General features: G+C 38.4%; 1 protein-coding gene and 1 pseudogene across 3 annotated transcripts in view; one reads left to right on the top strand and one right to left on the bottom strand.

Moving 5' to 3' along the window:
* PHF12 (PHD finger protein 12) overlaps positions 1-9,056 on the top strand; it is a 37,593-nt gene that overhangs the window by 3,382 nt on the left and 25,155 nt on the right. The window lies entirely within an intron of this gene.
* Positions 4,676-4,793, bottom strand: LOC112473274 (annotated as a pseudogene).

Below are 9,056 nucleotides of genomic sequence, written 5' to 3'. Positions count from 1 at the left end.
TGAAGTATTTCATTAACCATCTCAGCCAGAGTTGTTGGGTCAAGCAGTTAACAGACTCAGAAAATTTTGATTCCTGACTGTGCTCACATTCTGTCCCATTATTGTTTATGCCATGTGGGAGTGAGGTTAGAAGGTGTGGCTGTTTTCTCTTCCCTTTTTAACTGGCTAAAACTAGATTACTTAGATTAGGACAATATGGTAATTTTCATCACATTGAATGTACAAGAGTGAAGATGGAGTTTTGCGAACCCTATAAGTCATAACTGCAGTGCTGCTGTTGGTCACCATTCAAAGCTTTGTGAGACAAATCCTTTTCCAGTTTCAAATGTGTCTTGCCAGCTTGCCTCACAGTGAACAGGATCTAGAAAAATGTTCCAGAAGCAATTCTAGGCAAACTTTACCTCTTGGGTTTAGTGACATAGCCATAACCACAGGGGATTTTTCTAAGATAAACTACTGGAAGAAATGACTGGTCAAATAAGCTGTTTTAATTGTCTTGTCTTTTCTCAGGGGCCAGTGCTCTCTGTATGAGGAACAGTCAGTCCTCTCTTCCCAATTAAACTGGGAGCCCTGTTTCTAGGTTTTCTGTAATGGTCTTCTGGGTGAGGAATTGAATTGTCCCATGACCTCACTAAAGAATTAAACTTGAGCTAATGATGTCTTCGTATTTGTTTAAGTGATAGTGTAATCATTTTATCCAAGTTTAATTGGTTTATCAATTATTCACAGTGGTAGCGGGAGTTACTAAACCTGCCCCTGGAGAATTGGAAAGAGATCTGTTTTTAAGTGTTCCCTGGTGAACCTGACCTTTATCATAAGTGTCATGCCATAAGTTGAGCTTTCTGAAAATACAAGTCTCCATGAACTGGTCCCTGAAAAATCGATTTAAAAAAAATAAATTAGAATAACTGGTGGAGCTCTAGTTGCTGCTGACCCATCTTTCTGTTTGAGGTGGATAGAATTGTTCTCACCAATAAAGTGAATACCATAAGGAATCTAATGAAGCTGACTGGAAACAGGATGGTTTCCTCTGATTGCTTTCTCATGGCATTTTGCTCCAGACTGAGGGACCAAAACGGTCTGATTGAGAACTGCATCTACCTCAGCAGACCTCAGCATGGTTGCTTCCTGTCAGACAGATTTCTGTAGCATTTGCCTCCGCATGTTATATTTGGAATTGTTGGCCGGCTTTCCTCTCTCTGGTCTTGGCAGCAAGATCCAAAATGAGGTTTTCGAAGAATGAGAGTAAAAAGGTCTCTGTGCACAAGCAAAACTAAGCTCAGCTTGGAATTTTGCATATTTAATTTTCAGTGAGTCATAATAAGAAAGGTTTCACACATAGAGTAGAAAACTGCCTTGCTGGAAATCTTTGCTCTGTGAACTTTTTAAGAGGTGGTTTTTCTGATTTTGTTGTGTTTAGCTCCTCATTAGAACAGTGTCAAGCAAGTGATGAATTAAAATATACTTGTGTTAACATTATCTTATGAATCTGTTGCTCCTGACATTTTAAGTGCTTGGAAGCCTGGTACTGAAGAACTAGAGGCAACAGCATCACCCTTCTCCCTCAATAGTAAAATCACTGAACAATAAACCTAATTTGGTTTATGTGTATTTATTTACTTTTGCTTCGCTATGTTGCATTGGAAGCTAGGTGTGTAGTATTGTTAAGTGGTTCACTCACACAGGGAGAGTCTGATACCTTTAACTCAAATTTCATATGCATGCTTCGTAAACCCAAGGCTCGGGCTAATTCTTGTGACATGAGTGCTTTTGTCCAAAGATGATGAAGGATAATCACTGTTTAAAAATATAAGAATGATTTTTGGTATGAGTTTTCTCAAAAATGTTTGTGACCCAGATGGCTTTGGTTGAGAAAAGAAGCATCAGAAATATTAAAAGTGGAAAAGAAGATAATACTGCTCAAAGATAACAGTTTTTATGCAACTTAAGGCAAGTACTTAGTGGTACCTTTATGCGAAATTTTTCATTTGGGGCCTGTCCCAAAATTAATTACTATAATCAAAGGTGGGATGCAGTTGTAATCTCATCAATCTGCTATTCCTAAAGGCTCTCAAAGTACTTTACAGAGGGGATCCACTAATATGTTAGCACCATTTTTGGCCTTTGTAAATGATGTGTATTTTTTACATGTGTAAATGTGTAAAAGATATGTTTAGGTAAGGCCTTCATTTTTAATATGAAGATGGATTTGTGTTGGTTTTCAATTCTTAATCATGTGTCTTCACGAGAATTTTTTTAAAGGTCAAATCATAAAGACAATTTACTTTGGACTGAAAAAGGATTCAAGTAGTCACTACTATGTCAAATGAAACACTGGTTTTTGATAAGCTCTTAATGAAAGTACAGGTGATATGCAGAAGGACTGAGTTTTCAAGGTTCCTCCTGTAGGATTTATCAGTACTTTATTTTTTTGTGGCTGAATATTATTTCAGGTATGGATATACCACGTTTTATTTATCCATCAGTTGATGGATATTTGGGTTGTTCCTGCTTTTTGCTCTTGTGAATAACGATGCTATAAACATTTGAGTGCAAGTTTTTGTGTGAATGTTTTTGTTTCTCTTAAGTGTATACATACCCAGAAATAGAATTGCTAGGTAACTCTTAACTTTAACCTTTGAAGAATTGCCAGACTGTTTTCCAAAGTGGTTGCACCATTCTATAGCAGTGTATGCAGGTTCTATTTTCTCTACATCTTTTCCAGTGCTTGTTATTATCTGTCTTGATTAAAGCAATCTCATTGAAGTATGAAGTACTATCTCATTAAGGCTTAGATTTGCATTTCCCTGATGGCTAATGATATTAAACATCTCTTCATGTGTTTGTTGGCCATTTGTATGTTTCTTTGGAGAAATGTCTATTCATATCCTTTGTCTAATTTTAATTGGGTTATTTGGTTTTTTATTTAATTTTAAGAGTTCTTTATATATTCTACATACAAGTCCTTTGTTAGATATATGATTTGCAAATATGTTCTCCCAATCTGTGGGTGGTTTTTCACTTACCTTGTCTTTTTATTTTTCAATTTTTGAGTCTTAACTAGAAAAAGATGGTTGATTTAAACACATTTAATGTCTGTGCCTATATTGTCTATATAATGACAGTCAGTAAAGGGTTTCTTTTGTGAACTCCAGTCAGGATGGTGCATTTCAATAGAGAACCTTAAAATGTGGTTTAGTATTTTGCTGTTTCAACTTTTCTGAGTGACCCTTCTCAGCAAAGAAATCCAAGGCTGGAAGTTACTCTAGAGCAAGGGTCCCCAACCCCCGGGCTGTGGACTGTTATCATTCGGTGGCCTGTTAGGAACCAGGCCGCACAGAAGGAGGTGAGTGGCTGGCAAGCAAGCGAAGCTTCATATGTGTTTGCAGCCACTTTCCAGTACTAGCATCACTGCCTCAGCTCCCCTTCAGATCATCAGGCATTAGATTCTCATAGGAACACTGGTCCACAGTTCCAAAAAGTTTGGAGACTGCTACCCTAGACGAAGCATAAAAAAAAAAATCCACCACCTGCCTTAAGTCAGGATGTCCACCCACCACCTACCAGCCACTATAGAAAATTTCTGTAGGCACTTCTTATACTTGGGGGCCCTAGTTTAAAGAGGAAGGTTTTATTTCCTCAATTTGATTGGTAACAGCTTGGGGTGGAAATAATTCCAAATAGATGATCTGTCTTTCGAACCTGGTTAACAAGAACAAAAAGTTATTTGTACACTACAACGAACTTACCTGTTTATATATGTCTTCCTAAGCCTAAGTAGCAGTAAATATGGAGAGAATACAGAGAATAATTGCCTGCAGGTTTTATATAGCTTGTAAAAAGAAACAGTCTGTTTTGATGCTCCCAAGAGGAGTTTTGCTACCTAGTGTCCTGTCCTGCTTCTTAACAGAAATGGGTACATTTTTTCTTCTACAAGTGACATGGTAATAGAAAATACATGAAGGTGAATGTTTTCTTTTTGTTATAGGGAAGAGTGTTGAAATCCATCTGAACTTTCTTGTCTTACCCTTAGCACATATACAGCAATTCCTTGGGTATGTAGTTAAGCAGGCTATCCTGGTAGAAGGTTCTGGTTGGGGTTATGATGACACTTACTATGATAATGCAGCATAAGCTTCTGGAAGTACATTTTTATTTTAAGGTGCCAGAGTTTTAAGTCACCAGAGCAAGGGGAAAAGATTGTTTTCTACATCCACTGTGCTTTTCCTTTGACTTGGAGTCCCCAGGGAGCACAACATAGCCAGCTGCATTGCCATTCAATGAATGACACATAAGAGGACCTATGCCTAATGCTAGCCTCCCAAGAGGCAGGACAGGAGTACAGCTGTTCCCCTGCCAGTTTCCTGAAAGAGGAGGACATTGTATTCAGTGCAAGTCCTAGACCAAATTTCAGAAAGGCACTTTGGTATTGCGGATTTGTCACCATGCCCAGGACGCATGCACAGGTCACTAGCTGACTGCTTTTCCCATGACTCTAGAGCAGTTAAGAAGAATAAGAAGGTGACTTCTTTTTCTGCCTGCAATTTACAGATATTAAAAACTTCATCCTTTAAACCTAAAGTTATTTTATTTTTAGGTGAGGCAACCCTTGGTTGACCTCACAGATTGCAAGGACCTTGTCAGCTTACAATTCCTTATTTTTTATTTTTTTTTACGCCTACAGCACCTGGTCTTCCTAGGTGGTCTCCCATCCAAGTACTAACCAGGCCTAACCCTGCTGGACTTCCAGATCAGATGGGATTGGGCTTGTTCAGGGTGGCATGGCCGTAGACAAGCCTAAGGTTATTTCTAAATGTAGATCTCAACAAATAGAATGAAGATGACGTTTTAGCAGATGATGTTTTAGCACATTTGTGTGGAAAGCAAAAGATACAGAGGGGTACAATAGACACTGATAAAATGAGAAATCATTGATTTGACCCATCAGCAGAAAGGAACTTGACTACTACATAGAGTTGTTATAGTAGTCAATTCACAATAAGCAATTCTAAGTACACCTTACAGATCGATAAAATTTTGTAATGGAAAACTTGACTCAAAGAGCTCTTTTCTCTTTTGTTGTTGTGTACTAAAGGCTCACTAAACTACAGACAATCTCTGACTTACAATGGTCAACTTATAATTTTTTGATTTTATGGTAGTGCAAAAGTGATATACGTTCAGTAGAAACCAGTTAGGCTAAGCTATGATATTTGGTAGGTTACATTTACATGTATTAAATGCATTTTTGACATACAGTGTCTTCAATTTACGAAGGGCTGACCCATTTCCTCTGCTCACCACTGCATAATACCTAGTGGTATTACAAATGAGAGATGTGCAAACATAAATACTGTTTGGGAAACAGAAATTATGTCTGGGTTCTTCCAAGTGCAGTGTACCTTTGTTAACACAGTGAACATTCCTTCCTCCCTAATTACATTTGCTTTCCTGTATGTTAATAGCTTTGGTATTTAATCTTTGTCCTTTTCTGTTTTCTGATAAATTGTACAGCATAACTCTCATAAAATGTTTCCTTGTCTTGAAAGGACAAAAGACAGAGAGAGTAACTGAAGAACAGGGAAAACTCCATGCCTGAACCTAGCATCAGCCTTTCCCACTGATTTGGGCTCTGCATGAGGCTCTTTTTGAAATAAGCTCAAGTGAGCAAGAGAGGACTCTCCACAGGGTTTGAATTTAACCATAATCCAAAAACATCACATCACCTCCAGGCCAGGCAGGGATTGGGGAACCTCTCAGAATTACTAGCAAGCTCAAGCTCCAGGGTGGAACTTTGTTTGTGGTAACACAGGCACATTTACAGGCTTTTATCCAGCTGTGATATTCAGAGGGATGTGGAGTATTATTTTTCTCCTGTATGCATTTGTGCAGAGAACAGAGCAGAGAAGCTAATATAATGCACAGAACTTCAAGTGAGTTTAGGTAAGTCTCTGCATTACAAACCTGGGCAATGTAGAGCTACTCTTATCTTGCTTCTCACCCCACCCCCAGCCCCCATCCTGGGCTCCTGGGATGAACTGGGAGCATTTTAATTCTCATATTCACTGAACCATCAGATAAAGTTTTACTGAGTTTTGGAAACATTAGAGGGAAGTTCTACAGTGAACTTTTTCCGTCGACAGCCATCAATTATTGGTCAAAATACATTATGAAAATGTTATACCATTAATCTCATTAAATGTGTGTAAACCTGTAGCAGTTGTATACCTAGGTTGGTTAAATTCAGCTTTCTTTGATCTCACTTGCCATTTTTCATAAGAGCATCTTAAAGGTAGAGAGAATTCTGTAACTAATTTTGGTGTTTTGATAAATGTTTTATCATTCCTGTTTTACTTTATCCTCTGTAGTCCTTATGGTTTTTCCTACCATAGATGACAGCCATTCTAACTTAATTTTAATGCTTAATTCCATATCAGACATCTTTGACTGCAGGCTGTAGTTTGTAAGTGTCAAAGTAAGCTGCATAGTAAGAAAAGTGTTGGCAATTTTTTTAAGTTATGGGAAAGAGCTCATGTCCAAGGCTTGGATGCTTGCTGCAAATCTTACCATTTTTGCACACACATTCAGGTCTTTAAGGGTGATTGATCGTTCTTTGGTTAGGGACCATCTGAGAGAAAAGTGGGCCAAAGGGAAAAGTCATGGTGCTCTGTCTCTGAGAAGTAATGTTTAACTCCTAAATAGGTCAGTGGAGGTATAACTAGAAGGCTTCAGCAACCCAAGTCAGCACTTAGCTGTGGCATCAAACCACGACAGCACAGTTTGACAACATGCCCAGGAGATTACTTCAGTCATGTAGGGCAGGGAGGTTTATGAGTAAAATTGGGGGAGGGGAGAGGGTAAGGGAAAAAGAAGGAGGGAATAAACCCTATGCTGTTTTGGTCCAAATAATAGCATTATTCTCCCTCCTTTTCTTTAACTAGAAGACCCTGTCAGAGAGAGGAGGGTAAATGAAGCAGAAATCCTCCTTAGGGAAAAGGAGCTGGGTCTTAAGTAGAAACCTGCTCTCCATATTTAGTTGGATATCAAATGAAGACATTATTAATGTTTTTTAGTTTTCCCAGCCTTTATAGAATTTTAGACCCAGTATCTATACGATATAAATTGGTCCAGATTCCCTGAACTGTGTCTGCAAGAATAGTTTGGCCCAGCTATATTGCCTTGTTCTTGATAGTCCACTAAAATTTGGCCACTGAACAGTAATCAGTTTTCCATACCCCTGAGAACTTTTCTGGAATATATTTACAATTTTTGGTTTCTCTTTCCAGTGGAATATTTCCTAGGAGTGTTAGAAAGTGGCTGTTGAGGCCAGAATGTTAACTCTTATCCAAAACAGGCGGGCTCCTATATCTATCATGAGGTTAATGAAAGAAACCCATTTAAAAAATGTTTATAGGTTATTTTCCATTCCAGAGAAGCCAGGATTGCAAGAATAGTCAAATCTGTAGTAGATCAGGCCCTCTGGTACCCGGCTCAGCTTGTAGAGAAGTTAGCAGAGTCAAACACCTGGTATAACTGTTGGTGCTCTACCCTCCCTCCTCCTTTTCCTGCACTAACTAGTAACCCTCTTCTCCAGGTGTCCTTCACTGGGAGGATGTCACAGGCCAGCTTTATATAGAAGGCGATAAAATTTGGGGATGCAGCTAGTTTGGAAGGATTGTATGCCCGTGGAAGTGACGCAACTAGCTAAGTTTCTCAATGGGACATTTGTAATTGCCTGGCACTTCATTGGTCTCCTTGTTAACTGCTACTGATGCTTTGCATGAAAAAAAACAGCAGTCCTTGTATTTTTTTATGTACTTTGTGGCATTAGCCGTATTCTAGTCAATAACTGGGATGAAGGAGAATAGGGAATTAAGATTCGGGGACCCCATGAAATTTATCTATACTTTGATCTCTTCAATATCCTTCAATATGACCATCTTCCCTGCCTTCGAAAGGTAAGCCATACTTGAAGATAAAAGGTGATGGCCTCACAAGTGTCCAAAGGAAGCTTACTATTTCTGTTGACATTTAAATTTTATTGAATTTTTTTCTCTTGAAACATAGACCATTAAATTTGGATATGTTAATATAGTTTTTAATTTAAATTTTAAAAAGTAATTTTAAGTTAAATTTTACCCAGGACTTCTTAGCTTTTCCAGGAGTAGCTGGTTTCAGTTTATAAAAGGCTTGTTTTCTATGCTCATAGATCCCTTTGTAGATCAAGATGGCTGCTGGGAGGCTGAGACCTGATTGTGGTCCTGTCAGCAATCACCTTTACTCCTATTTTGGCTAGTACCAACACATTTCCTGAGCTAGCCAAGGGCAGCAGGACCAGTCTGAGGGAATAGATCTGTTCTGAGTATGTATTGTCTTTTGCAAAAAATCTTACATAGTACTATTAAATATAATTGCAGGATTTTTATCTGGTAGTGGACCTCAGATGGATGGATGAGACCCATGAACTGTGAAATTAAAAATCAAAACTGCTCAGTGCTATTGTTTGCTTGCTGAACACCCCACCACCACAAAAAGAAGGGAAGGGATATACAGATGGTGGTGGGGAACCACTGAGATATTTCTTAGTCTGATATTTTATTTCAACTAAAATGGCCATATATAGCTAGAAAACTTCTGATTGTTAGAGAATGATGGGTTCTGACAGGAACCAGTTCATGCGACTGACCTCTTTTAGAAGAGAACCCGAGTAGAAGACTGTTGGTATACTGTGTACAGATATGCTATTTGCACAGTGTTCCTGTTAAGTGTTTGTATTAAATAGAATATTTTGTCAGCCCAGGAAGAAAAAACAGAGAACGTTCTTTCTTAAATATTTTTTATCTCCTTGCTTCCTTTTGTCCTAAGACATAGACCAGAGCTTCTAACTTGGTTAAATGATATTTTCATGTCTCTCTGGCTGCCTTTGGCTCAAGTTTGAAAATGTCATTGTCACTTAGCCAGATGGACAATTGCATGCTATACATTAGTAACTTAACATTTTAAAGAACAAGTCTAGAGTCCAACACCATTTTTATCTGCATGTCGTGGTGCAAAAA

This window comes from Pteropus alecto, unplaced genomic scaffold, assembly GCF_000325575.1.
Source record: "Pteropus alecto unplaced genomic scaffold, ASM32557v1 scaffold98, whole genome shotgun sequence".
Taxonomy (NCBI): Eukaryota; Metazoa; Chordata; class Mammalia; order Chiroptera; family Pteropodidae; genus Pteropus; species Pteropus alecto.
This window is presented reverse-complemented; position numbering and strand designations above follow the sequence as displayed.